At 44.1% G+C, this 26,206-nt stretch overlaps 1 protein-coding gene and 1 long non-coding RNA gene across 2 annotated transcripts in view; both read left to right on the top strand.

The window, feature by feature from the left end:
* The window catches only part of Spred2 (sprouty related EVH1 domain containing 2), a 126,403-nt gene that overhangs the window by 5,222 nt on the left and 94,975 nt on the right, over window positions 1-26,206 (top strand). The window lies entirely within an intron of this gene.
* On the top strand, window positions 5,899-7,354 carry LOC125356268. The gene is made up of 3 exons (XR_007211845.1): window positions 5,899-6,030; window positions 7,184-7,191; window positions 7,343-7,354. It is a non-coding gene; the product is annotated as an uncharacterized LOC125356268 (long non-coding RNA).

Here is a 26,206-nt window from a genome sequence, read left to right as displayed (position 1 = left end):
GACACTGTTCAAATATAAATGTACTCCTTGGGGCTGGGAATATGGCCTAGTGGCAAGAGTGCTTGCCTTGTATACATGAAGCCCTGGGTTCGATTCCCCAGCACCACATATATAAAAATGGCCAGAAGTGGCGCTGTGGCTCAAGTGGCAGAGTGCTAGCCTTGAGCAAAAAGAAGCCAGGGACAGTGCTCAGGCCCTGAGTCCAAGGCCCAGGACTGGCAATAAATAAATAAATGAATGAATGAATGAATGAATGAATGTACTCCTTACCTGACTTAAGTAACTGTAACCCCTCTGTATAATAAAACCTGTACAATAAAATATAAAAACCTGTACAATAAAATATAAATAAAAAAAGCATTCGATCATACATACAAATGGTCTGTCTTAAAGCACGATCCTTAGGTATGGGACTGCCATTCACCTTTCCATTTGTTCTTCTCATGAACTCTTCTCTATAATCCATTTCTTGCCAGGCATGAATCTTCAGCCTCACCCTTAGTCATATTTTTTTCCTACAGCTGGAAGCTTCTCTATTACAAAAAAAAAAGTTAAATATTTTTGCAGAGCCACTTCAAAGACTTGACAAGCATTGAGACTTTATAATGACAAGCTTGTGCTTCTCAGAAGATGAGAAAACTTTTCTGTGAAAACCACAGTACCATTTTCATACTTTACAAAATTAAAACTAATTCCCTGATATCTTTTTACCACTCAACCTGAACATATCCGAAAAAAAGAATGCCCTTCATAACTAGTCAGCCAGAGAGCAAAGGCCCCGAGTTACATGAATTAATAATCCATAAGTAAGGCTTACTCATGGTCTAAGGCAAGTTATTTACATATCTCCCAGTGGTTTTATGTCATTGAATAGAATGGAAATCAATCCTATCTATTTTGGTGGAGCTGTTTGAGGATGGAGAGAGTTTATTTATATGAAGCTTACAATAAGTTTTCTATGTGGCTCTGAGACAGGTGGCTCAGTTTGTTAATTTTCAGAGAGCTCTGTGAGGGAAACGTTACCCCATTTAACTGAGGGAAAGCCTAAAGTTCCTTGCCCAAGACAGTGTGTGTGTGTTTTTCCAAAATAGTATGTGTTACATTTTCTGAGCAACTCTGAGATCAATGGTATTATCCCCATTTATGGATGGGGAAACTAGGCCCAGAGAGGTTAACAGTTTGCCCAAAGTCCTCATGGCTTTAGTAACTGAAGGAGCTAGAAATTGAATCCTCTTAATAGGAAGAGCTCAGTGTTGTAACTAACCACTATTGGGAATGAAAGCAGGAGGCAGCCAATCTCATTGAACTCAGGAATCAGGAAGAGCCCCAGTTTTAGGCAGGCTCTCTACCTTCAAGCTATGATCCCTGGCCCCCAGTCTTAGTCATTCTGACTTCAGAGCCCACATCATTTCCACCAGTCATGCTGTTGGTCCATAATTCATGTGAATTGGTAACAGTTTGTCATTGCCATGATTTTTCTTACTTCACTTCTCTTCCCTGAAAATACTGGGAGGCATGAGGGCATACTGCATTAAAATGAAGTTAGATAAATTTAGGGTTTGTGATTCACCCCAAGATTATAGAAGCACGGGAAATCAGAATTGGCTATCACTAGAATATTAAAACAGTGATAGAAATTACTGTGGAATAGTAACCCAGATGCAAGAAGTATTGATTCATTTTCTTTGAGTTAGCTTTAAAAAAAAGAGTGTGTTTCTGTTTTGCTTATATAGAATCCTTTTAATAATGTTAAAAATATGGAGCTGACTTCAGAACTGGAATCTTGGTTTATTTACTGGAAATTCTTGAGGAAAAAATCTTGGAGAGACCTTTAAGGATCTTATAAACCAAGACCCATCAATGTGTTGTTCTGTTGGGTGTTTACTGCAAGGCCTCACAGCTGCTTGGGCCTGGCCTAAACTCATCTGTTGGTGACAGCCTAGACTTTTAATCCTCACGCTAGCTCCTTTTTGACCATAATAAGCCCATTGTGTTTTCCAGTTCCTTTCCCAAAACATACATAAGTGAACTAGTAGGAATACCAAAAACTTTACTTTTGCCTCTACAGTCTGCTTACTCTTGCTTATTGTTTACTTGCCTTTTTTTTTTTTGCCCCCGTTGGGCTTGAACTCTAGCCCTGGGAGCTGTTCCTGAGCTGCTTTTGCTCAAGATATGCACTCTACCACAGCATCACTCCTGGCTCTTTTGATTAGTTTATTGGCGCTCTGAGTCTCAGAGATTTTTCCTGCCTGGGCTGGCTTTGAATCACAATCTTCAAATCTCAGTCTCCTGAGTAGCTAGGATTACAGGCATGAGCCATCAATGCCTGCTTTGTTCTGTCTGCGTTGAGACAAGGTCTCACTCTTACTTAGCCCAGGCTGGCCTGTAACTCACAGTGCAGTGCAGGCAGTCCTCTCACCCCTGACCCCCCTGCCTTTGCCTCTGAGTCCTGGGGTTACAGGTATATAACATATCTCTGTTTACTGGTGCTTTTTATTCTGAATTCTTTTTTTTTTGTTTGTTTGCCGGTCCTGGGGCTTGGATTCAGGGCCTGGGCACTGTCCTGAGCTGCTTTTGTCAAGGCTAGCACAGCCACCACTTCTGCCTTTTTCTGTTTATGTGGTGCTGAGGAATTGAACCCAGGGCTTTATGCATGCTAGGCAAGCACTGTACCACTAAGTGACACTCCCAGCCCCCTAAATTCTTTTTTTTTCCCTTCCTATAAATAAAATTCTGCTCATTCCTCCAGCCAGCTCTTAGCCATTCTATTTGAGAGATCCTTCTTGACTTTTTCTGCCCTATCCCAATTATTCTCCAAGTCAAAATTGTTACTTTTCACTTCACATTGTATAGTAATTCTCCCCATGTAGAAATTGGTCTTCTCCCCAGCCAGATTCTGGGTCACACTATGGGGTTACTTCTCTGCTGCTAAGTTTCTAGTCACGTGGCAACTGGAAAGTACAAGGTATTTGTTTATTGAGATGGTTTCACTGTATTGTCCAGGCTGGTGCAGAATTCTTTGGGCTCCAATAGTTCTCCTGCCTAAGCCTTCCAGAGTAGCAGGAACTACAGGCAAGCAGCACAGCTCCTGATTTAGAAGTAGAAGATCTTGAGCACAGTGAAACTGGGCCTATGTTTCTGACTCTGCAGGGGAATCTGCAGAAATCACGATATTAACAATTTGCAGTAGCTGTGGGGTTCTGGTGGAGTCTTCACACTTTCGGTTGGAGACAGCTGTGCTGATGAACTCCAATATTGGCAGAGGTCCGACATTACTGGCTGAACACAAATACACAATCTAACAGCAGAATCCTCAGAAATGGAACAAGATGATAATGGAGGCAGAGCAGGAAGTTTTAGTGTGTGGTTATTTGTTTTGGCTCATTTTGTCTTAAGGAAATTGAACTTGCTTTTTCTTTACTTTTTTTTTTTAAAGACCTAGTCATATTGATAATTTTATTCTTAGAAATGTTTCTTTTTCATCAATTTGTCAAGCTAGACATTTCGTAAGGCTTCTTCTGGTCACCATGAAACCAAAGGAATATTTTGCACTGATTTACACAGTGTGTATATCAGTGGAGAAAAACATATTTTCTGCATGCATCTCACATACACCTCAAGTCCAGGAGATATAAAATTCTTGGTATTGACTGGTATAGGGATTTGCCATATTTATTTCCAAGTACTCCATAACTCATTTCCCTTCTCAGTTAACCTTGATCATACTATGCTCATGTATGGCCTGTTGCACACGTGTTATCAATTGTGCTTATGTTACTTAGGCTACTTTCAAGGTAGTGTGTGTATGTGGTGTGTGTGAGAGAGAGAGGGAGGGAGGGAGGGAGGGTGGGAGGGAGGGAAGGAGAGAGAACCAGGCTTGAACTTGCTTTATGTTCTTGCCTTGGCCTTTTTTCCTAAGGCTTTATCACTTGAGCCATGCCTCTAGTTCTAGCTTTTTGAGGGTGGTTAATTAAGACATAAGAGTCTCTTAACCTCAACCTGGATGCTCAAACCTCAGCCTTCTGAGTAGCTAGGATTACAGGTGTGAGTCGCCAGTAGCTGGCTTAGTGTGACTATTTAAAAGCAACATTTCTCTGTTCAGATGGGATGGGGGACAGTGGAAGGGGGGACTGATCAAGAATTAATGTTAGATGAACCTGTTAAATTGTGATCCCTTTGTACAACCTTTTGAAGGAGAGATAAAAAATTAAAGAAGAGCCAAAAGAAAAATCTGTTTATCTATACTTAGAGGGTAGAAGTAAAGAAATAGATTTTTACTTCATCCTAGCATTTAGCACAGCATTGAAGAGATTAGAACAGATACAGACAACTTGTAAGATGTATGACTATGGTCCCTCTGTGTACTGAAATAATGATTTTTTTAAAACCTACTTGTTTCTGTTCTTAGATATATTCCCCATGGTCCGTTCATAAAATCTTAAAACTTAATTAAATGGTTGAGTTTTTAAATTGTCTCTCCTTGTTCATTTGGTAATCATATCTTTGTCTTTCCGTTTTCATGGTTGAGCCCTCTTCTTTCTTTGTCCCCTTCCATTGCTTTGGCTCTGCCCAGGGCTGATGGTACAGAAAAGCACTGTTTGATTTACCCTGGCTTCCACCCAGCCTGCATCAAACATACAGGGAAGCTGGGCCCTCTGCCCTTCCAGGTGTGGGAAGAGCTTCCTGACCCTTATCTCCATGGCCTGGCACAGTGCTGAGGATATGGTAGCCTTCCTACAGAACATATATTGACTGAAGCACCTGTTCATTAATTGAAAAAATAGTTTCACTTTATATAAAATTTTAATAATGGCTGAGCATGCATGGCATGTGTCTGTATTCGTAACACTGGGGAGACTGAGGCAAGAGGATCCCAAGTTTAAGGCCAGCTTGGAAGACATAGTGAGACCTTGTCTCAGCCAAAAATTATTCCTGTTATCTACATCCACAAAGAGAATTTGAGCTATCCTTTCCAAGACTTCCACAAGGAAGGCTTTTTTGTGTGTGTTTTTTGCTAGTCCTGGGCCCTGGACTCAAGGCCTGAGCACTGTCCCTGGCTTCTTTTCACTCAAGGCTAGCACTCTGCCACTTGAGCCACAGCGCCACTTCTGGCTTTTTCTGTTCATGTGGTGTGGAGGAATCAAACCTAGGGCTTCATGCATGCAAGGTGAGCACTGTCGCTAAACCATATTCCCAGCCCCCAAAGGGAAGATTTTTATAATGGTAGTAGAAAAATATGGGCTGGTGGGTCAGGCCCTACCTGCATACCCACTTTTGGATAAAGAGTATCTGCTAGGAGTCGGGGTTACTGAATGGAGGTTCATTTTGCTGGTGCAGGCATAGGCTGTTAAAGCATTAGAAATAGGATGACATAGATAGAACATTTTATTGCAGTTAATTGGATTTAACTGGAGATAAATGTCTCATGGACTTTCTTGCCCAGGTTTTGAATGGAATAGTGATCCTCAGACTTCAGCCTCCTAAGTATGTGTCTTTCTTTTGAGAATTTACAAGGCAGGATATATACCATTTTAGGTTTTTTTTTTTTGTTTGTTTTTTGTTTTTGCCAGTCCTGGGGCAAAGCCCTAGGGCCTGAGCATTGTCCCTGGCTTCTTTTTGCTCAAGGCTAGCACTCTACCACTTGAGCCACAGTGCCACTTTTGGCCGTTTTCTATATATGTGGTGCTGAGGAATCGAACCTAGGGCAAGCACTCTTGCCACTAGGCCATACTCCCGGCCCTATTTTAACTTTTTTGAGGCAGGAAATGAGCTTCTTCTCACTTTGCTCCTAGGAGAGTGGAAGTGATTTACTCGAGTTCCTTGGGGAGCTTGTGGAAAATTAGAGCTTAGATGGCCTGTTCCCTTTGCTTCTCTAAGGCTGCCCTATTGGATCCCTGCAGAATAAATAGCTTTTTTGTGTTTGCAATATCAATAATGCTCAGCTCTGGTTATAGACCCTTTTTTACTTGGTGATCTTAGTTGGGGCTTTTTGGTGCTATTGAGATTTTTTAACTTCTTTTTATATTACTTGTCTGTCCTTTTACTATCAGTGTTCCTCCCGACCTATAGTAGCAAACATGGCTGCCTTCTGATCCTTTTTCTTTTCCTGAATGTGGCCTAAAAAGTCTTTATTACCAATAGTTTCAAATTGTTTCAAGTCAGAAGTCAGTAAGTTTAGCCTGGCACCTATGGCTCATGCCTGTAATCCTAGCTACTCAGGAGGCTGAGATCTGAGGATCATGGTTCAGAGCCAGCCTGGGCAGGAAAGTCTGTGAGCCTCTTATCTCCAATTAACCACCAGAAAACCAGAAGTGGTGCTGTGGCTCTAAGTGGTAAAGTGCTAGCCTTGAGTAAAAGCACAGGCCCAGAGTTCAAGCCCCACAACTGACCAAAATAAAAGAAGTCAATAGGCTGGCTGAGAAGGTGTGTAGGCTGGGCCTGTTCTTTAAGGGGTTACGTTGGCTTAGGACATGTTTTGTCTACTTGCATGCCATGTTGGTGTTCCATTTTATATTTCTAGCCAAGAAATGAAGTGGATGAGGGTGTGGGAATACAGATGGAGTGCTGGACCCGTTTAATTTAATCCTCAACATCTCAGTGATTTTATTCGTGCTACAGACCTTTTACAGCTGTATAAATGTAAATAGCCTTAATATAGTCATTCAGTCTCTCTCCATTGCTTAAAGGTTAAGTCAAATCTGTTTTTTTCTCAGGTGCAAAATTCCAAAGCAGGTGTGCCCTGCCAGGATGAAGTAGGGCGGTCTAGCATCTTCCTTCTGGCTCCATGGTCCCTTCTCCTTTTCCATCTGTGTGTGAAAAACCAGAGTCTGCTGTAAACGAGCTTTAGGGCTGTACTATTAATTCATGTGCATGTGTGTGTGCATATATGTGTGCATTTGCACATGCACCACCATATGCTAGTACTGAGGCTTGAATTCAGGGCCTGGTTTTTGTCCCTCATCTTTGCACTTAAGACTGGCACTCTGCCACTTGAGCAACCACTTCTGGCTTTTTGCTATTTAATTTTAGGTAAGAGTTTCATGGACTTTCCTGCCTGGCCTGGCTTCGAATCATGATCCTCAGATCTCAGCCTCCTGAATAGCTAGGATTGCAGGCCTCTTGTGTACTAAGAAATTTAGGGGATACTAGATTATAGGTGTTGATTTAGAGTAGTAGGATAGAGTTTGAATTGTATTCATTTACTATGTGCCAGTACTGGAGCTTGAAATCAGGGCCTGGGTACTGTCCCTTAGCCTTTGCATTCAAGGTTGGCGCTCTACTACTTGAACCACAACTCCACTTACAGCTTTTTGCTGGTTAATTGGAAATAAGAACTTCACAGACTTTTCTGCCCAGGCTGGTTTTGAACCTTGATCTTCAAATCTCATCTTGAGTAGCTAGGATTACAGGCATGAACCATCAGCTCCAGTGTTAGATGCAGCATTGCTTGATGACTGATTGATTGCTAGAGTTTTTTTTCTCTTTTGCAGGTTTCCTCTTGAAGGAACAGTCTAGAAATACAAAGGCCAACAGCCTTGGTCTTCCCAGATTTGGGTTGGGAAAAACTTAATACAAGGCATGCCAGGATCCCCTAAAAAAAAGCAAGTTCTTCAAGTTCTTTTTAGGGCATAAGAGGAGAGAGAAAGTTTGTGTGCCCGTAGGCTGTAAGAGGAGCGGAAGAGTTTGTGTATGTTGTACATACCTTCATGGATGATGCAATGTGGCTGAGAGTCAGGTGTCTACAAACTACAGGTGAGGGAAAGACTCCTGGAGGTTATCCTGTCTGAAGTCACCAAAGGGTTTATATGGCTCTTGTTTCCTTTTGTTTTTGGTAGTAGGGCTTGAATTCAGGCTTTTTCCTTTCACCTCCACTTTCAGCCTTTGATGGTTACTTGGAAATAAGAGTCTCAAAGACTTTCCTGCCTCAGCTGGCTCTGAACCTTAACCACTCAGATCTCAGCCTCCTGAATAGCTAGGATTACAGGTGTGGGTCACCTGTACCCAGCTAGGGTTTGTTATTTATTTTTTTTTTTTTGGCCAGTCCTGGGCCTTGGACTCAGGGCCTGAGCACTGTCCCTGGCTTCTTCCCGCTCAAGGCTAGCACTCTGCCACTTGAGCCACAGCGCCGCTTCTGGCCATTTTCTGTATATGTGGTGCTGGGGAATCGAACCTAGGGCCTCGTGTATCCGAGGCAGGCACTCTTGCCACTAGGCTATATCCCCAGCCCGGGTTTGTTATTTTTTAACCCATGACTTCAGCTGCTGCCTCTGTAAAAGGACTCCATGTCATAATTGCATAGGGCTTACTTGGCTTATATAAAAAAATTATTTGTATACCTTGACTTATCTTACTTACTTAGCAAGTGAAATAAGAGCTCATTCAAGGTTTTGTGAACACTTTTTGGATGTGAGATGACATTTCTCCCTTGACCTCTTCTTTGGTTCTGTGGAGCAGGGAACTGTGCCCATGAAGATGGTGTTTCTGCACTGAAATGTGGAAAGCACAGATGAGCAAAATGGCCTACGTCTGAGCATGTATTGCAGTCCATCTGTTTGAGAGGAGGATCATACAAGGTGCTTCTCAAACTTGAAACTTGCTTAGGGGATGGACTGAGGAAATGTGACAAAATGAAGGTCCTGACTCAAACTCCTTGGTAATGATGTGGCGTCTGGTCCATGGACTTAGCCAGGGTTGTGATGATGGTTGTGTCCTCATTGTCTAGACCTTACTAGAAAGGTGGTGGTGAAACATGCTGGGTATTAAGTAACTCATTCATTGCCGCTTACTGGACAGAAAGGTGGTTTACAAACACTGAGTTGTTATCAAGAATGTATGTATGCGCCCCCATCTCTGGCAAGCCTTCTAGCTTTTAAGATTCAGCTTGAATTTAGGTGGGAATGAGCAGGAAGAAGGTTTTCTTTCCTTCAGGCTTAAAAAAGTTCCTGGGGAATACCAAGAGGCCCAAGAAATCCATCACTTTAGATACTCAGAAGTCCCCAAAGTATGCATGGAGTCTGAACAGTCAGCTGGCATTCTGCAACCTTCCAGACAAATCAGTCATGAATGGAAAGCCTGCTGCCCTGGGAAGCAGGCAAGTCTCAGCCCTGGAAGAAATCACAGGAAGTAATTAAACAGAGAAGGTCAGAGAAAGAGGAAGTGGTTGTGTTGTTTCTGATGCGAAATAGCATTGTTGTTACTGAGGCTCTAGATGATGTTTAAGTCTCCTGGAATGTGACTGCTTGGGGGTTTGATTGTATTTAAATTGTGACCCTTTTAGTTTATTCTTTAGACAGCAATCTAGTTGGGAAATGAATTGCTTTTAGGTCTTATCTGGAATCCCCACGTGCCTAAGCAGAAGTCTTAAGTGAGAGTTGCTTATAGCTTGGCAAATTGCACTTAAATGAAATGAATGTCAAGACTATTAGAGGTTAATTTTAGGTGTCTGGAGTTCTCCCTAATCCTCCTGATTAAACACTTTAACCATAATAGTTTCCTTAATTGGAATAATGATGGAATATTAGCATGCATATTAAACCATTTACCCAAATTTGAATAGGGTTAAAATGCAAATTATCCATCACTTGTCAGTACTTACTCTTTAGAGATAATTCCTGGGGAGAAATGGGAAAGAGATTGGAATATGAATTGGGATAGGCCTTCTACTTGTGGTAGAGCCAAGAATAGAATATAGATAACTGAAATAAGTGAGAACCTCTTTGTTATCCCCACCCCCGCAAAAAAAGAGAAAGCGCTAAAACTAGAAAGCCTGTGATATTGTTTAGGCATGGAGGCGGGGTGCAATGGGGGCCCCTAGTTGTCTTCAGTAGCCTGTCAAGGCTTTCAGAGGAACGGGAATGAGAATTAGGGTCCTTCCTCCCCACGTTTAGATGCCTCAGCTACAAGTCTAGAACTCCCCAGGGCTGGCAAACAAGTGGCTGGGACCCCATCTACACTTCAAGTGTTTGTCACACAGATATACATGCATTGTTCTCTTTCCATATCTGTAGCTGCACTTATAAAACAGTAATATGCAACCTCATTAGAATACTGCTGAACGGATAGGGGATATTTTTCTCAACTCATAATCATTGTGGAATGCAAGTATAGTCACTGGGGAGGAAAGTACTATCCTGGAGTTTATTCCTTTGAGCCTTTATACTTAGAAAGCTAGGGATCAGGTTTAGGACTCGAGTGTGTTGGGTGGAAGGTATAAAGGAAACAGGACACATTTCAGTGGAGGTAGATGTGAGTGTTGAAAGCTGGAGACAAGGTGTCAGTTAGGGCTTCTGATTAAAGGAGTTAGGGGAGTGAGTCTTCTGTCTTCCCACTCCACCCTGCCCTCCTCTGAATTCCTGTTCTCTAACCATACACAATTACATTTCTCTCTCTCTCCTCCCCTCCCCTTTCTCTCTCAACACCTTCTCTGGCCTGAACTCAGGACATCACACTCTCTTTTTACTTTGTTGCTCAAGACGGGCACTGTTGTTATTTGAGCCACACTTTGTTGCTCAAGACTGGCACTCCTGTTACTTGAGCCACACTTCGGTTTCCAGGTTTTTGCTGGTTAGTTGGAGACAAGAGTCTCACAGCTGGGCCCGCTGGTAGCTCACACCTGTAATCTTAGCTACTCAGGAGGCTGAGATCTGAGGATCACAGTTTGAAGCCAGCCATGGCAGAGAAGTCCCCATGAGACTTTCTTTTCTTTTCTTTTCTTTTTTTTTTTTTTTGCCAGTTCTGGTGCTTGGACTCAGGACCTGAGTGCTGTCCCTGGCTTCTTTTTTTTTGCTCAAGGCTAGCACTCTACCACTTGAGCCACAGCGCCACTTCTGGCCATTTTCTATATATGTGGTGCTGGGGACTTGAACCCTGAACTTCAGGTATACAAGGCAAGCAAGCACTCTTGCCACTAGGCCATATTCCCAGCCCCCCATGAGACTTTCATCTCCAATGAATCGCTCAAAAACAGAAGCATTGCTGTGGCTCAATTGGTAGATCGCTAGCCCTGAGCACAGAGAGGCTCAGGGATAGTGCCTAGGTCCTGAGTTCAAACGCCACGACTGACTAAACAAACAACTAAAAAGAGTCTACCAGTTTTGTCTAATCAGGCTGGCTTGAAATCATCCTCAGATCTTAGCCTCTTGAGCCAGCCACCAGTGCCCGTTCACTGTATAGTGCAAGATAGGCTACCCCTAATACCAAAATCTCCAGAATGTATTTCAAGTTGCAAAGGAAAGCTACCTGGTTGCCCTGTGTGCCTCAGACTCTAAAATAAAGAAGTTGAATAAAAGAGTATTGAAGGACTCGGTTAGATGCAGTCATTGCAATGAGACTTCATGCTTTAAAAAACACAGACTTCTTTTCTTAGAGAAAAGTTTTCTTTTCAAGAGAGGAGCATAAAGAAGAACTAAAGCTTTTCTTTTTTTAATACTGCACTAGCCAGGGGAGAGTTCACTTTCCAATAGGAGGGTTGCGTTGAATTTCCTAGGACTTGGAAAAAGATGATGGTAGCATTTGAGGGGAGGGGCAGGTGAGGCAAGATGGGGAAGGCACTTTATATCCAGAGGTTTCCTCCTTAGGGAGGGACATTCCAACTCCAAGTTTACACTGATTGGGGAGATGAGGGAGAGACAGAGACCACAGACAGAAGAGTGATAGTCAATTCCACAGGCTAAACTTAGGAGAATACAGAATGCAGGGCTGACAAAAGAGGTGATTGGGCTCTTCAAGTAGAATGGTTGTTTAAGGCTTTGAAGCACAGAGCTGATGAAGTGTGAAGTTAAAATTAAACTAGTTAGTGAGAGGATGCAGGGTAGCCTGGAGTTGAGGATGCCAATAGTCATTCTGAACTATGGGTAAAGATGGTAAAACTTGTGCTCCAGAGGGTTTGTCTTTGCATTCATTTGAAGCTGGTCAAAGGGGCCTGTGATACTTGGAACAAAATTAACAAGCTTGTTTTGGAGATCAGACATCCCACTTTGAAATAACCCCAGTGAGGTTTTGCGGTTTGGGGGGCTTAGTAGCATTACTTGACCAGTTGAAACTGCCCTCGTGAATTGACAGGTGTAGCGCCCTTTCTCTATCAAGTGTTGGCACTTTGACCAATACATATTAGAAGGGGAATGATCTTAGGAAGATAGGAGCTTGGCTCCCTCCTTTGAGGGAGTAATCTGGTGAGATCAGATGCCAACCCAGAGTTACCCCCGCTAGTGGATGGTTTGAGCTACGCCAGCAAGATATCTTATGGCCTTGGTTTATGTCCTGTTTAGAGTACCATGTTAAATATTCATGATCTTTGCTACTCTTGAGTTGTCAAACTCTTTAAGAGACAGGCAAAAGATGGTGGAAGCGGAATCAGTTCAGATCACTGACCCATGTAGACACGAACCATCCATATTGCTGATCTTGACACAAGACCCTGGATAAGGAATGTGGATGAGATTCCAAACACTGTCTCTGTGTTAATCTGGCTTGCAGATGACAGGTAGAGGAGGCCTGGGAATGGAGGCAAGGCAGAGCCTCCAGCCCACTACCCTGAGAGAGAGAAGATGAGATTAGTAGTTGAAACATAATACATGCCAGGTTCCCAGATTTTTGCATCTGCCGACCCCAAAAAAAGTCTGTGAGACGTTACCTTTGCTTGCTGCTTCTTCCCAGCCCCCTTACCTTTCTGTTCTTCCTGTGTTTGCTTTTGATGTCAACTGCCTAGGCCATGTGGCATAGACAACAGGAAGTAATATTGGATGTGCAGGTCTCCTGGAATGGAGGGAGGGTGGGTGCCAGGGTGGGAAGGGTGGTGAGTTGGCTCATTTTTTGTGAGAACTCCATGCACTTATAGCCAGCAGGTGCTGTTAGAACAAAGAGAGTGAAGGAGGAATTGACCCGATCATATCAGAATTTTTTTCTTTTTGGTCAGTTGTAGGGCTTGAGCTCTGGGCTTGGTGTTGTCCCTGAACTTTTCAGCTCAAGGCTAGTGCTCTACCACTTTGAGCCATGGCACCACTTCTGGTTTTCTAGTGGTTAATTGGAGATAAGAATCTCATGGACTTTCCTGCTTGGGCTGGCTTTGAACCACAATCCTCAGATCTCAACCTTCTGAGTAGGAGGGATTACAGGTGTGAGCCACCGGTGCCCAGCTAGATTTCACTTTTAAGTGTTTGTCTATTTGTTTTGGCAGTGCTGGGGTTTGACTTTGGGGCCTTATGCATGCTACGCAGGCTCTACCACTTGAGTTATACCTCCAACCCTTTTTTGGTTTAGTTATTTCCCAAATAGGCATTTGCATTTATGGCCAGGTGAGCCAGAACCATGACCTCTTATTTATCCTTCTCATGTAGATGGGATGACAGGCATGTACCCCTGGGCTGAGTGTTTTATTGGTTCCTATTAGGTCTCAGGCCCAGATGGCCTTGAGCCACCATCTTTCTGATCTCTGCTTCCTGAGTAGCTAAAATTATAGTTGTGAGCCAGTATGTCCACCCTACTCCTAAGTTTTTATAAGGCCACTGCCCCATAGGGTGACTCCAGCTAAAGTCAAGATTATTCTCTATACTGAATCACACAGCTAGAAAGTGTCATGGCCCAGGGCATGTAAAAACCTAGGCTTGAGGAAGAATGAAAATCCTTACACATGACGCACCATATCTGAAACCACAGTCCAGCCCAGCAGATGTCTTGGGAGCAACACACATCCCCTTCCCTCTTCTATCGTAGTAGAAGCTAGATCCATTTCCTCATCCTACTTTTAAAGTATTTTGTCAGTGTAGACTTTGCAAGGAATAACAAGATTCACACTGCCATCCTACCTGTATCGGCCCTGCCCCCCCCCCCCCCCCCCCCCCCGCTTGCTTTGTTTTCCATGGTTAAGCCCCATTAGCTGGGCACTCTTACTCATAAAGGGTCCCCTGTGAGCCTGAATGGTTTGGTTCTCCATACTTGCTCTACTGATTGGCTCTTCCCTAGTTCTCTTGCTCTGGATCTGGCTGTGCAAAAGTGGCCAGCTGTGGCTTCCTCTGCACTCCTCTGTTTGGTGTGTTGGTTGGTCGGCCTATAGCCTGAAACAGACCCCAACCCCACCCCAACCTGTCCAAACAAGGACAGTCTATCAGTGTAACAAAAAATCAAGGTCATACATAGAGTCTATCTGGAGTTGGTTGGTAATGTGATGCTCTTTGGTTTTTTTGAGAACTGGGTCTTGCTATAGAGGCCGAACTGGCCTGGAATTTACTATGTAGCACAGACTGGCATTGAACTTCATGATCCTCCTGCTTCAGCCCTCTAGTGTTGGGACTACAGATATATGTCACCCTGCCCAATTCATCTTTTACTCTTCATCTTTTTCACCCTCATTCCAGTTGAGTTAGAATCTTACCTGTCCTTCTGAGTTAGTAGTTTTGTTTTTTGTTTGTTTTTTGTTTTGGCCAGTCCTAGTGCTTGAACTTAGGACCTGGGTACTGTCCCTGAGCTTCTATTGCTCAAGGCTAGCTCTCTACCACTCAAGTCACAGCACCATTTTCAGTGTTTTCTGTTCATGTGGTACTGAGGAATCAAACCTAGGGCTTCATGCATGCTAGGCAAGCACTCTACCACTAAGCCGTATTTTGAGTTAGTAATTTTTTTAATCCACGCAATTGGAAAATGTTTTTAGGCCAATCCAGGCTTGGAAGGGGAAACACCCAACCAAACTAAGAGGATTGCATCCAACCTAGACAGAATTGACAGAAAGCAGCTGCTTTGTCTCTTGTTAATGTGTCCTGGTTATACCTACAGGATGACATTAGTGGTTTTACTGCTGGGAGGAATATTGCACTTTGTCATTTCAAGTTAGATAGCCTCTGTGGGAGGGCTAGCCCAAATAGAGGTTACATGTAAAATGAGACCATACAAGACTATTAAAAAAAAATTAAGGAAGTGGAGTTGTGGCTCAACTGGTAGAGTACCAGCCTTAAGTTAAAAAGCTAAGGGATCACACCTAGACCTTGAGCTCAAGCCCCAGTACCAGGAACAAAACAGTCACTTCTAAATGTTGATCCACAAAGTTTTTTAATTGAAAAACAAATTCTAAAAGCATATTTAAAAAACCCACACCTGTGCAAAATTAGGACTGTTTTATGTTTTTAAAGGTTTGGCTGACACTGAAAAGGTCCTATTAATTTTTTTCAGCCATTCTCTTGGGTGATGTAATACAGATGCCTCAGGGGTGTGAACTTAGTGATTTCAGTGGTTAAAGTAGTACCCAGAGGGTTTAATTTTCCCTTATTTATTTATTTATTTATTTATTTATTTATTTATTTATTTTTGTAGAATGAGGACCAGTAACCTTACAGGAAACAAGAATAGTTGTAGAATTTGAGGTTTTGAAAAACCTTGGTTTACATGAGACCCAGAAAAGCAGAATTCTATGCTTTACCTAGAAATGAAAATGACATTGACTTAAAACAGATGTCTCTGGTGAAGGCCAAGCCAGCTTTCAAGATTGTAGCTTGTCACATGTAAGTGGGCCACGGCTTGAAAGTGTGGCCACAGCCCATAGCCCATAAGTTAATTCAGTGGTCTAGCAGAAAACGTAAGGGGCATACTTTTAAAAAATGGGACAATGTCTTCTATCAGTTTGAATGTACTTAATGCCATCAAACTGTGCATGTAAAAAATGGTTCAAATGGTCAGTTTTAATACATTTTGACTTTTTTTTAAAGAACATAGCTGGGCACTGATGGCTCATGCTTGTAATCCTGGCTATTCAGGAGGTTGAGATCTGAGGATCTGCAGGTTTGAAGCCAGCCCAGGTAGGAAAGTTCATGAGATTCGTATCTCCAAATAAACAGCAAAAAGCCAGAAGTGAGGCTGTGGCTCAGATGGTAAGAGTACTGTCCTTTATGAGCAAAAAAGCTCAGGGACAGTCCCTAGGCCCTTAAGTTCAAGCCCCCAAGACCAGCACCAAAATAAAAATAAAATAAAACAACACATTTAAATACAGAGTCAACTAAGGCCTTGACAGGAGCTCAAGAAACTTACCTGCAAAAAAAAGAAAAAGAAAAAGAAAAAAAAGTATCCCTGTTTTCCTCAGAGGCCAGACTCCTCTATCTAGATACCCTTACTCACACGTTTCTGGTTCCCTCCTTGCCTAGTCCCTGTGCCCTCCAGACGGTTTTTTCTTCCTCCCTGCCCTCAAAACATTGCACAGACCTTTGAAGCAGGTGAACTTTGAAACTTGGCCAGTGTTGCCCCAAGTTGTATATCACCTTCTGGACCCTGCAGCTTATGAAGCATGGGTGTTTCTGTCTTAAAGCATCTTGTCGGACAGCCTTGCAGTCAATCTGATAGTAGAGCTTGGGCTAGGTGAGGCTGGGAAGGATTTCATGGAGACTTCTCCGTGGTCACAGCTGGTATACCCCTGAGCAAGCACCTCCTAACCACAGTTTCCATGGTCTTCCAGGGCAGCAAGAATCTTACTCCCAGCCAATTGTGGTGGTGTGTGCATGCCTGCAATCCCAGCACTCAAGAGGTGGAGGCCACAGAATGGAGAGTTCCATGCCAGCCTGGCTTAAAAAAATTATATACATATATACATATATTTGTGTGTGTATATATATATATAATATCCAACAACTTCTGAGGTTATTTCTATCATGTAGGATAACTTCTTGAGCAAGTGGGATACTCACACACGTGAAAAACTAAGCCACCAAGTTAGCCCTTTCCTCTCCGCTGCAAGCATATTGGAGAATTCATTGTCTGACAATGAATGACATAGAATGAATAAGTGCTGAAGTGTAGCAACTTGCCTTTGAAGATGCTGGTCCAGATTCTTGATACTTCCTTTAAGTCTTCTTCCAGGAGCATGTTGGTGTAAATGGATTTTAGCATGCCACAAGAGTGGGAATATTAACAATGTATAACTTTTGTGAAAATTTCAATAAAAAGTCACACTCTTACCAACAAGTCCTCCCTCCCTCCCTCTTTCTTTCTTTCTTTCTTTCTTTCTTTCTTTCTTTCTTTCTTTCTTTTCTTTCTTTCTTTCTTTCTTCTTTCTTTCGTACTGGAGATTGAACTTAGGGCCTCATGCTATCTATCTTTTTGCTCAAGGCTAGCACTCTACTGCTTGAGCAACACCTCCACTTAAGACTTTTTGGTGGCTAATCAAAGATAAGAATCTCATGGACTTTCCTCTCTGGACTGGCTTGGAGCTGTGATCCTCAGATCTCAGCCTCCTGATAAGCTAGGATTACAGGGATGAGTCATTGCTGCCGGGTGGTGCTTGTTCTTTTTTTTTGGCCAGTCCTGGGCCTTGGACTCAGGGCCTGAGCACTGTCCCTGGCTTCTTTTTGCTCAAGGCTAGCACTCTGCCACTTGAGCCACAGCGCCACTTCTGGCCGTTTGCTGTATATGCGGTGCTGGGGAATTGAACCTAGGGCCTCATGTATACGAGGCAAGCACTCTTGCCACTAGGCCATATCCTCAGCCCCTTGAGAAACATTTTAAGGCACTATATTTAATACTTAATTTGGTGATCTTTATCCAGTCAGAAGAAAAAACAAAGGTTGGCCCACTTACAGCTTTGGAGCTAGCATTATTTATGAGGAAGCACACAGCCCTTCCAAGAATTAAAACAGGACCCGAAAATCTGGCAAATTAAGGGAGCCAAGCAATGTCCTACCGCAGAGAATGACCTTCAGCTTCTGCTAGGGTGGATATGTCTTCAGCAAGGAACCTTGGCTCTCGTATTTACAGGGACTTAGGGGCCTATCTTTGTTGTTGCATGTTCCTCTGCAGCAGTGACCATCACTCTAACCACCCAAGGAAACTGTCTTCTCTTCTGCTGTCCACACACATCCTGGTCTCCTGAGAGCACACAGAACTGAGCCGCTGTGATAGTTGCCTCTCGGTGTAGTTTCTGGTGGCTTAGGGCCAGGGCCAATGTAAAGGCAACCAGGCTTGTTGGTGTGGGAGGTTGATGCAAGTGTTGGGTCACCCTCAGCTTTTGTATGCTCATCAGTCTAGCAGTCATCTCTCCTTGATAGGGATGCTTGCTCACTTCCTGGGTGATTTACTGGGTCCAGGGATGGAGAAGGGGGTTTGCTTCTGCTCCAAGGATCTCTCTCCACTTCTGAGTGATGGGGCCTGGGTCTTGTGTTCCCTAGGTGGAGGCCTTTGGTAAGAACGAAGGGGAATGAAAGTGTACAGGCCACCTACTCAGTCAGTCAGTGCTCAGGAGGGCTTATTAAAAATACAGATGTCAGAGGCCCACCCAGACCTCCCGCATTAGCCTTGCATGGGTATGGGGCCCAGGAAATCAGTGCGTTTGAAATGATCCTTGGGTGATTTGTCTGCCTGCAAGCTAGAGTTTGAGCTTCACTTGCTAAATTGTAATCAGATCCTTCATGTTCATTTTTCTCAAACGTCTTAACTACTGAGGACTCACATTGTAAAGGCCACCTTGTGCCTTCCTCCAGCCACCCAGAGCTTTTATAGTTCCTGAGTATGTGTTTACACAATCTGTATTTTATGAAGTCCATAAAGACATATTTCCCCAGCAAGTCACCAGCAGCTCCAAAGGTCAGCTTCCCTAGACTTGTATGAAAGGCACTTAACTCAAAGTCAATTAACACGAAGACAGAAGCCAATTAAGGTAAGGAAGTGAGCTGGTTGGCCAACATTCCACCCCTCCCCCGTGTCGCCTGCTGTGCTCACTCTTTTATAAGTCCCTTCCAGCCAGTTACTTCACACACCCTATGCATGGGTGGCCCATTACAGCACACAGGTAAAAGTGTCATTTGTCATGCTGTTTAAAAATCCTGTAATGTAACCAGTCAGTGATGCCAACTTTGTACTGTTGCCACTCAAGAATCGCCCTCCCTGCTGCCGGCGGTAGGGACATTATTGAATGTTAGGGAAGGGGAGACCCCATGTTCCCAGCCCTGCTTTGAGGAACCTGCTCTCGGCCCTCAATGATTTCTGGGGGACTTAATGAAATATTGTGCCTGGTTCATGGAAAGCAAATGGTTCAGTTCATGCTAATTCTACTGTAAAGGCTGAAAAGGCCTGGCACAAGAACTGACTCATAGGGCCAGCAGGTGCAGTAGCCCACAGTATCCTCAGGTAGTGGAGCCATCTGAGCCTTAGGTGCTCATGTGTGATCCAGGACCCCCCACCCCCTCCAGAAACCAACTGTGCACCCTGCACTCAGAGCTCTGCCCCAAAGGGAAAGGATGGACATGTAGCAGGCTCTTTCCATTTCACAGAGCCTATGCATACTCACTACCTTCTAGAGAAGCCTCAGCTTTGAGGAATAGGTTAAGTCCTCTTGGTTTATACCTAGTGAAATGAAAAACCATCTAGAGCCAGGGAATTCTTTTTGACCTCACAGTGGGGAGGGTGGATGGGAGCACAGGTTGTGCTTTCAAAAAGGAGATCCTACCTGAGAGGTAGGTTTAAGTGCCAGGGAGGATGCCACCCCTTCCGACTCGGGTGTGGGCAGGGCTGGAGAGAGGCAGCATACTACAGATCCTTTGGCACCTACACGTCCTAAAAAAAAAAATCCATTTAAAAATTGTTTTTATAACTAAATCAGGGGAAAAACAAAGGACTAGTGATGGTACTGGAGTTTGACTCAAGCTTTGCTAGGCAGATGCTGTCATGTTCCCAGTAGATCCATGCTCTGAGCCCCATTTTGCTTTAGTTACTTTTTGAGTAGGATCTCTATCCCTCCCTCCCTCCCTCCCTCCCTCCCTCCCTCCCTCCCTCCCTCCCTCCCTCCCTCCCTCCCTCCCTCCCACCCTTCCTGTCTTGATCCTTTTACCTATACTGCCATAGGTAGCTGGAATTGCAGACATGGGCTACCAGAACTGTACTACTGCTTGTTTGTTGAAATATGGGGGGTCTCACTAACTTCTTCTCTTTCAGTGGTTTCAGACTATCTCTCTAATCTACCAGTTGCTAGATTACAAGTATGTACTACCACACCTTCCAGGAAAAAAAAAAATGCTTGTTTAGAGATAGGAAACTATCCAAAGTTGCTTCCTTCTTTTTAAAATAATACATGAGATAGGAGTTGCTAGGAACTGTGTAATATTATAGGGAGAAGAATTGGAGTTTCTAGTAAAAACCATGGGATTTAGACCAGTACTATGGAATAGAAACACGGTTGGCCACATGTGTAATTTCACATGTTCTGGTAGTGGTGCTAAAAAGAAATATAGAACTAGGTAAAATCAATTTTAATTCATTAGTTAATCTAGCATATTCAGAAATAACCATTTCAGCACTCAGTCAATAAAAATTATTAGTGAAATGTCCTGTCCTCTCTTGGTATACTTGTGTGCATGTGTGTATATGTTGCACTTGGAGCCCTGCTTGGGCTTACATTTGTGTAGCTGCAGTCTGTGGCTGGTGGCCACTGTGCTGAATCATGAACCTCTGCACACACAGACCTGTGTGCAAATGTCACTGAACTGCCTGATAACTGGTGGCTGCCTGAGAATCTCCCAGGCTGTGAGTGTAAAAAGGGTCCGTGATCTTTTTTGCAGGTTGCTGTGTTAGGTCAGTTGTTTTGTTTGTTTGTTTTTTTGGCCAGTCCTGGGCCTTGGACTCAGGGCCTGAGCACTGTCCCTGGCTTCTTCCCGCTCAAGGCTAGCACTCTGCCACTTGAGCCACAGCGCCGCTTCTGGCCGTTTTCTGTATATGTGGTGCTGGGGAATCGAACCTAGGGCCTCGTGTATCCGAGGCAGGCACTCTTGCCACTAGGCTATATCCCCAGCCCATGTGTTAGGTCAGTTGTATGTGTGTGAAAGACTGGGCCTAGGAAGATGTGGTCTGCACATGACACTTGTGAATTTGGAGGTCTTCGCTGTTGGTTATAGTCTTGTGCAGGCTGAGGATTAAGAGTGTTCTGATGAAATCTGGTGGTAGAGCAGTGTTTATGAGCTGAAGAAGACCTGCCCTATCCCACTGGTTAAACCTGAGGCTGAAGTTTGGGATCTTTCTATTAGACATTACAAGGAGCCCTAGCAACCTGCCTGGAGCTCTGTGACCAATCCAGAGAATCGAGAGAGTACAAGGAATTCCTACAAGAATAACTGCTGTCTTGGGAGTGTTGGGGGGAGGGAGGAGTGGCTGTGTGAACTGAGTCCAATATCCTGCCCTTGCCTTTCATGTTCCATGTTATCGTTCTAAACTTGGGCTGTCTTGTCCCTCAAATTTGACTAATACCGTAAGACTTGTGAGGATTAGATTGGACACGGCCTACTGCTGTGTCTGGTTTGTTTGTGCCCGGTTTGTGCCAGGTGAATGGAACACACCTCTGGAAAGCAATGTCAGTTGCCTTGTTGAAAGTCCACGGCCTTGCTAGCCAAAAAGGAGAGAGAAGGCCCCAAGAAGAAACTACTTCCGGACAGAAAGCAGGCAAATACCATTCCAGTCAGGTGCATAGGTGTGGAGGCCCTAGAGCCACTCACCTGTTTACTTGGTTGAATCTCAAGGTTTTCTAGAGTCCACTCAGGGTTTGTGACGGCAGGGACAGAACCAGGACAATCGAAGGAAAGGGAGGAGTATGGCTCAGATTGGTGGCATATTAGAAGATGGAATATTCCCTGTTGGCAAGTCTTGTCACAGTCCTGCTGATGACATTTTTCTTTTGGAAAGGGGGAGGGAGAAAGTATTGGGGTTTGAACATAGGCCTTTGTACTTCCTAGGCATCCTCACTACTGCTTGAATCATGTCCCCAGTCCGTTTTGCTTTAGGTATTCTTTTGAACAGGGTCTCCCATTTACAATGCCCAGGTTGTCTTGGACCTTGATCTTCCTTCTTACACTTCCTGTGTAGCTAGGATGACAGGTGTGCACTACCACACCTAGTTTTTATTGATTGACATGGAGTCTCTCAAACTTTTTTTTTGCCAGTCCTGGGCCTTGGACTCAGGGCCTGAGCACTGTCCCTGGCTTGTTTTTTTTTTTTTTTTTTTTTTGCTCAAGGCTAGCACTCTGCCACTTGAGCCACAGCGCCACTTCTGGCCATTTTCTGTATATGTGGTGCTGGGGAATCGAACCCAGGGCTTCATGTATACGAGGCAAGCGCTCTTGCCACTAGGCCATATCCTCAGCCCCGACTCTCTCAAACTTCTTAACCAGGCTGGTTTTGAACCACAATTCATTTGTTGTTGTTGGTTAGTAGTGGGGCGTGAACTCAGGGCCTAGGCACTGTCCCTGAGCTTTTTGCTCAAGGCAGTGCTCTATCACTTTGTGCCACAGTGCCACTTTTGGTTCTGATGGTTTATTGAAGATAAGAGTCCCACAGACTTTTCTACCCAGTCTGGCTTTACATGGTGATGCTCAGATCTCAGCCTCCTGAGTAATTAGAATTACAGGTTTAGCTACTGGCACCAGGCTCCACAGTCCTTTATATCTCCCAAATAGCTAAGATTCCAGGTGTGTGCTGCTCTGTGCCTGGCCTGATGTTATTTTTCTTCCCTGCTTATTTAGTCTTCTGGCTTCCTTGCCCCAGCTTTTGCTAGTTTGCTATTGTTGTTTGACCTGGAAGGTAAAAACATTAGCACATCCCACTTTATCCTGGTGGCAGAGATTTTCCCAGGATCCTAATGGGCGTGCTGTCTTAGCAGTGGAATTCCTAGGCTGTTGCCTGTGCCTCTGTCCCCTGTTCTGTCTCACTAGGGTAAAAGGACAATGTGCTCTAGTCAGAGAGAGACTGTTGGTTGGCCTTTTGATTTAAGTCACCAAAATCTAGATTTGTAAAGCATGAGAGTGGGAATGTGCTTGACAGGCGCTATACACACACTTAGCAAAAAATGGCTTTAGATCCGCCCTATCCTCCCTCCCCCTCCCCTGAGCACCCTCAGCCTGCCATGTACCCCCTCATTGACAAAGCAACAGAAGAGATCCCTGTGTGCCTCACACTGAACTCATGAGGACACTGGAGGATGACATTTCATGCATTTTTCATTGCCTTTCTTGTCATCCTTGAATTCAGAAATAGGTTATTAGTCATCTCGTCAGTGCACTAGAATACACACACACACACACACACACACACACAGCCATCTCAGCCTCCAGTTAAGAAGCTATTACGATTTGCACATTAGCTATGAGTTGGAGGCTTTCTGTCCTGGGACTTGAAGCCAAGGATAAAGGAGACAAATGCCCCCTTGGAGAGAGAGAAGACTAAACTTTCCACTGCCTCGGGTAGTGTCCAGTAATGTGTACCAGAGACCTGTGTGAGGTAGGTGAAGATCCACACACACCCCCTCCACACACACTGAGGAAGGGGGGTGGAGGATCTTATCTCTAAGGAAGTCCTGGCTCCTTTGTACCAGGCCAGTCTGGTGGAACAGGTTTGCCCCGGGCAAGGGGGAAGGAGAACTTGCTGTTAACTATTTGTGCCCTGCTCTTCTGGGCAGCCAGGTGGGCTGCTCTGCCAAGCAAAAGGAATGTGTGTTGCCACCTTCCCTCAACTCCCACTTCCTTCCAGAATGCCTCTCCTCAGAAAGAATACACCGGGCGAGTCAGGTATGGTACACAGAGGGTTTAAGGACTTGCTTCATTTCTATAACCAGGCCAGTCCTGGCCCCTGCCTTCCTGGAAACACTTTGCAGCTGGGCACTGGTGATGCCTGTAATCCTAGCTATTCCGGAGGCAGAGTTGTGAGGACCATGGTTCTAAGCCAGCCTGGGCAGACGAATTTTAGAGACTTTTATCTATAGTTAACCAGCAGAAAGCTGGAAGTAGAGCCGTGGCTCAAGTGGTAGAATGGGAGCCGTGAGCAGAAAAAAAAAGCTAAGGGAGAACACGTTCCCTGGCCCTGAATTCAAGCAACAATACTGTCCCAAAGAACAAAAAACGTCATAGGGTCAAACTTGAGCGCAGCTTCTCTCAGGAGTGGATAAAATACTGAGTCATGTGACAAAAGCAGGCTTGTTGATTTTTGTTTAAAGTGTGTGTGTGTGTGTGTGTGTATGTTTGTTTCTAGAATTTCTATTCATTACTCTATAGTGCTATGAAGAGTGAGTTCTTTATAGGAAGGGGTTGGAGGATTGGAAAGTTGGTGGGGTTGGTAGGTTTGGGGCTGTGTATTCAGTCCTGGTCTTGGCAGTTTTTCCTGTGTGGGGCAGTCAGTTGGGGCTCTGATGCACCTGCCATCTTGTGGTCTGCTTTTCTAACCTCCAGGTAGCTCTGCCATTGTACCAAACAGCCCATCCCAATGTACAGGCCGCGAGCACCCCTTTAAAAGACAAGAACATTGAGGCCAGGAAGCTAACCCAGGCCACATTTGAGAAGTGGGAGAGTCTAGTGGCCTGCTCTCCCCCCCCCCTCCCTGGGCCCCTTCAGGGGATGAAGGGGTGGTGGTGAGGTGGCCACGGCCCACCACTGGAGGGGTACAAGGAGCAGGCCCTGCTCCTCTCAAATAGGGGAGGGGCTTGGTGGGAGCTGTAGTGTGGATAAGCCCGAAGACTTGTGGAGGAGCTCAGATGTAGCTGCTTAAATTAGTTCAAAGTGAGAAATGTAAATTACTATACTTGCTCAAACCAAATGTCTGAACATTGTTATAAAATGAGGTGTAATCACAGAAAGGAAGATTGCAGCGCCTGCATGACTCCCACAAAATAGCCTTTGTGCTCTGGAACCCCACAGTGCTGATTAAGCTTCTAGGGTTGTTCAGGTGTGTGTATGGGACTTCATTTGGGGAGTCTTTGCCCTGCTATTCTAGACACTCCTTCACAGTTACTTGGGCATTGGTAGCACGCATGTGAGGAAAGGAAAGGAGAGTTAGCATTAAGCATGTGAGCTGAGACTATCTGGGGTCGGGATAAAATAAGATCTAAGCAGAGAAAAATCGAGATGATTTGTAGCAACTGGCCCTTGCTTGCTGCTGTTCTAATGATAATGGATGTTTCACAAACCACTGGCTCTGCTTTGTGTATCAGTATTATTTGTGCGTATGCCAGTCCTGGGGCACTGTTCTCTGGTATTTACTTAGCTTTATGCGCTTAATGCTGGTAACCCCATTTCTTCTTTTTTTTTTTTTTAACATTTCTCACTAATTTATTGGAAAGCTGAATGGATAAGTATTTTTTAAATTTAATTTATTAATTGAACACAAATTTTTTTGACAAGGTGTTGTGCAAAAAGGGTACAGTTACATAGTAGGGCAGTGTGTACATTTCTTGTGATATCTTACACCCTGTTTTTCTTTCCCTTCTCTAGGTTAGGTAGACATATATACAATATACAATGTATCAAGAACATATACAGTAGCCATGTGGCCAAGCCCAAGAAAATTTTCCTAGGGCTTTAAATGTGATGTCGATATTAGACAATATGTCGACAGTATTCTTATATGAACGTACACACAGCTCCATTTCTAGCTTTTTATTTATTTTTTTTTTTTCGGGGCAGATCCTGGGACTTGAACTGAGTGTCTGGGCACTGTTTCTGGGGCTTTTTTTTTTTTTTTTTTTTGGTACTGGGGATCGAACCCAGGATGCTGCACTTGCTAGGCAAGCGCTTTGCCACTGAGCTACATCACAGCCCTCTCTTTAGCCATGTGATGCCCCAGGGCTGCACCGGAAATTCTAAGTTCAGTGTTCTTTTCTGGAAAACGGACTGAGAGAGTAGGGTGCCACCCAGCCTTGAGACAAAATACTAAGGCAGAGCAACCTGGCCCTGGTTTCAAGTCCTAGTACTGACAGAAAAGCACAACAACAAAAACAGATGTGTGTACAGTTATATAATACCCTGAACATATGATAGCACCTGGTGAGTGTTAGGAAGCTATCATTATCATAATAATTATTGTTCCTAATCGTGTTTTCAACACCTGTGTGACAGAAGACAGACATTCCTCACCAAACATAGCAGGAAGACAGGAGGGAGAGGGAGGAATTCAGGTCTGTTAGGAAGCACATGGGCTGGAGTTAAGTGAGGGTATCTCAGGGATGGACCACCAGGGCCTGGGAGAGGGAAAGATTTGTGCTTTTGTTTTCTTGTATTTCTGATGTACGTTTTTAGTTTTGAGACAGGGTCTTACTATGTAGCCAGGAACTGATCTGGAACTTCATATATATAATCCACGTTTGGGAACTGGAAATCCTCTTGCCTTACTCTCTTCTGCAAGTGCTGGCGTTGCAGTCATGAGCAACCATGTCCACCACACCCATCTTTGGAAGGAGAGATTTGTTTGGTTAGTGGAAGGGGTGATCTAC

This window comes from Perognathus longimembris, chromosome 8 (genome assembly GCF_023159225.1).
Source record: "Perognathus longimembris pacificus isolate PPM17 chromosome 8, ASM2315922v1, whole genome shotgun sequence".
NCBI lineage: Eukaryota > Metazoa > Chordata > Mammalia > Rodentia > Heteromyidae > Perognathus > Perognathus longimembris.
The sequence above is the reverse complement of the archived record's forward strand: the minus strand, read 5'-3'. Positions and strand labels throughout refer to the sequence as shown.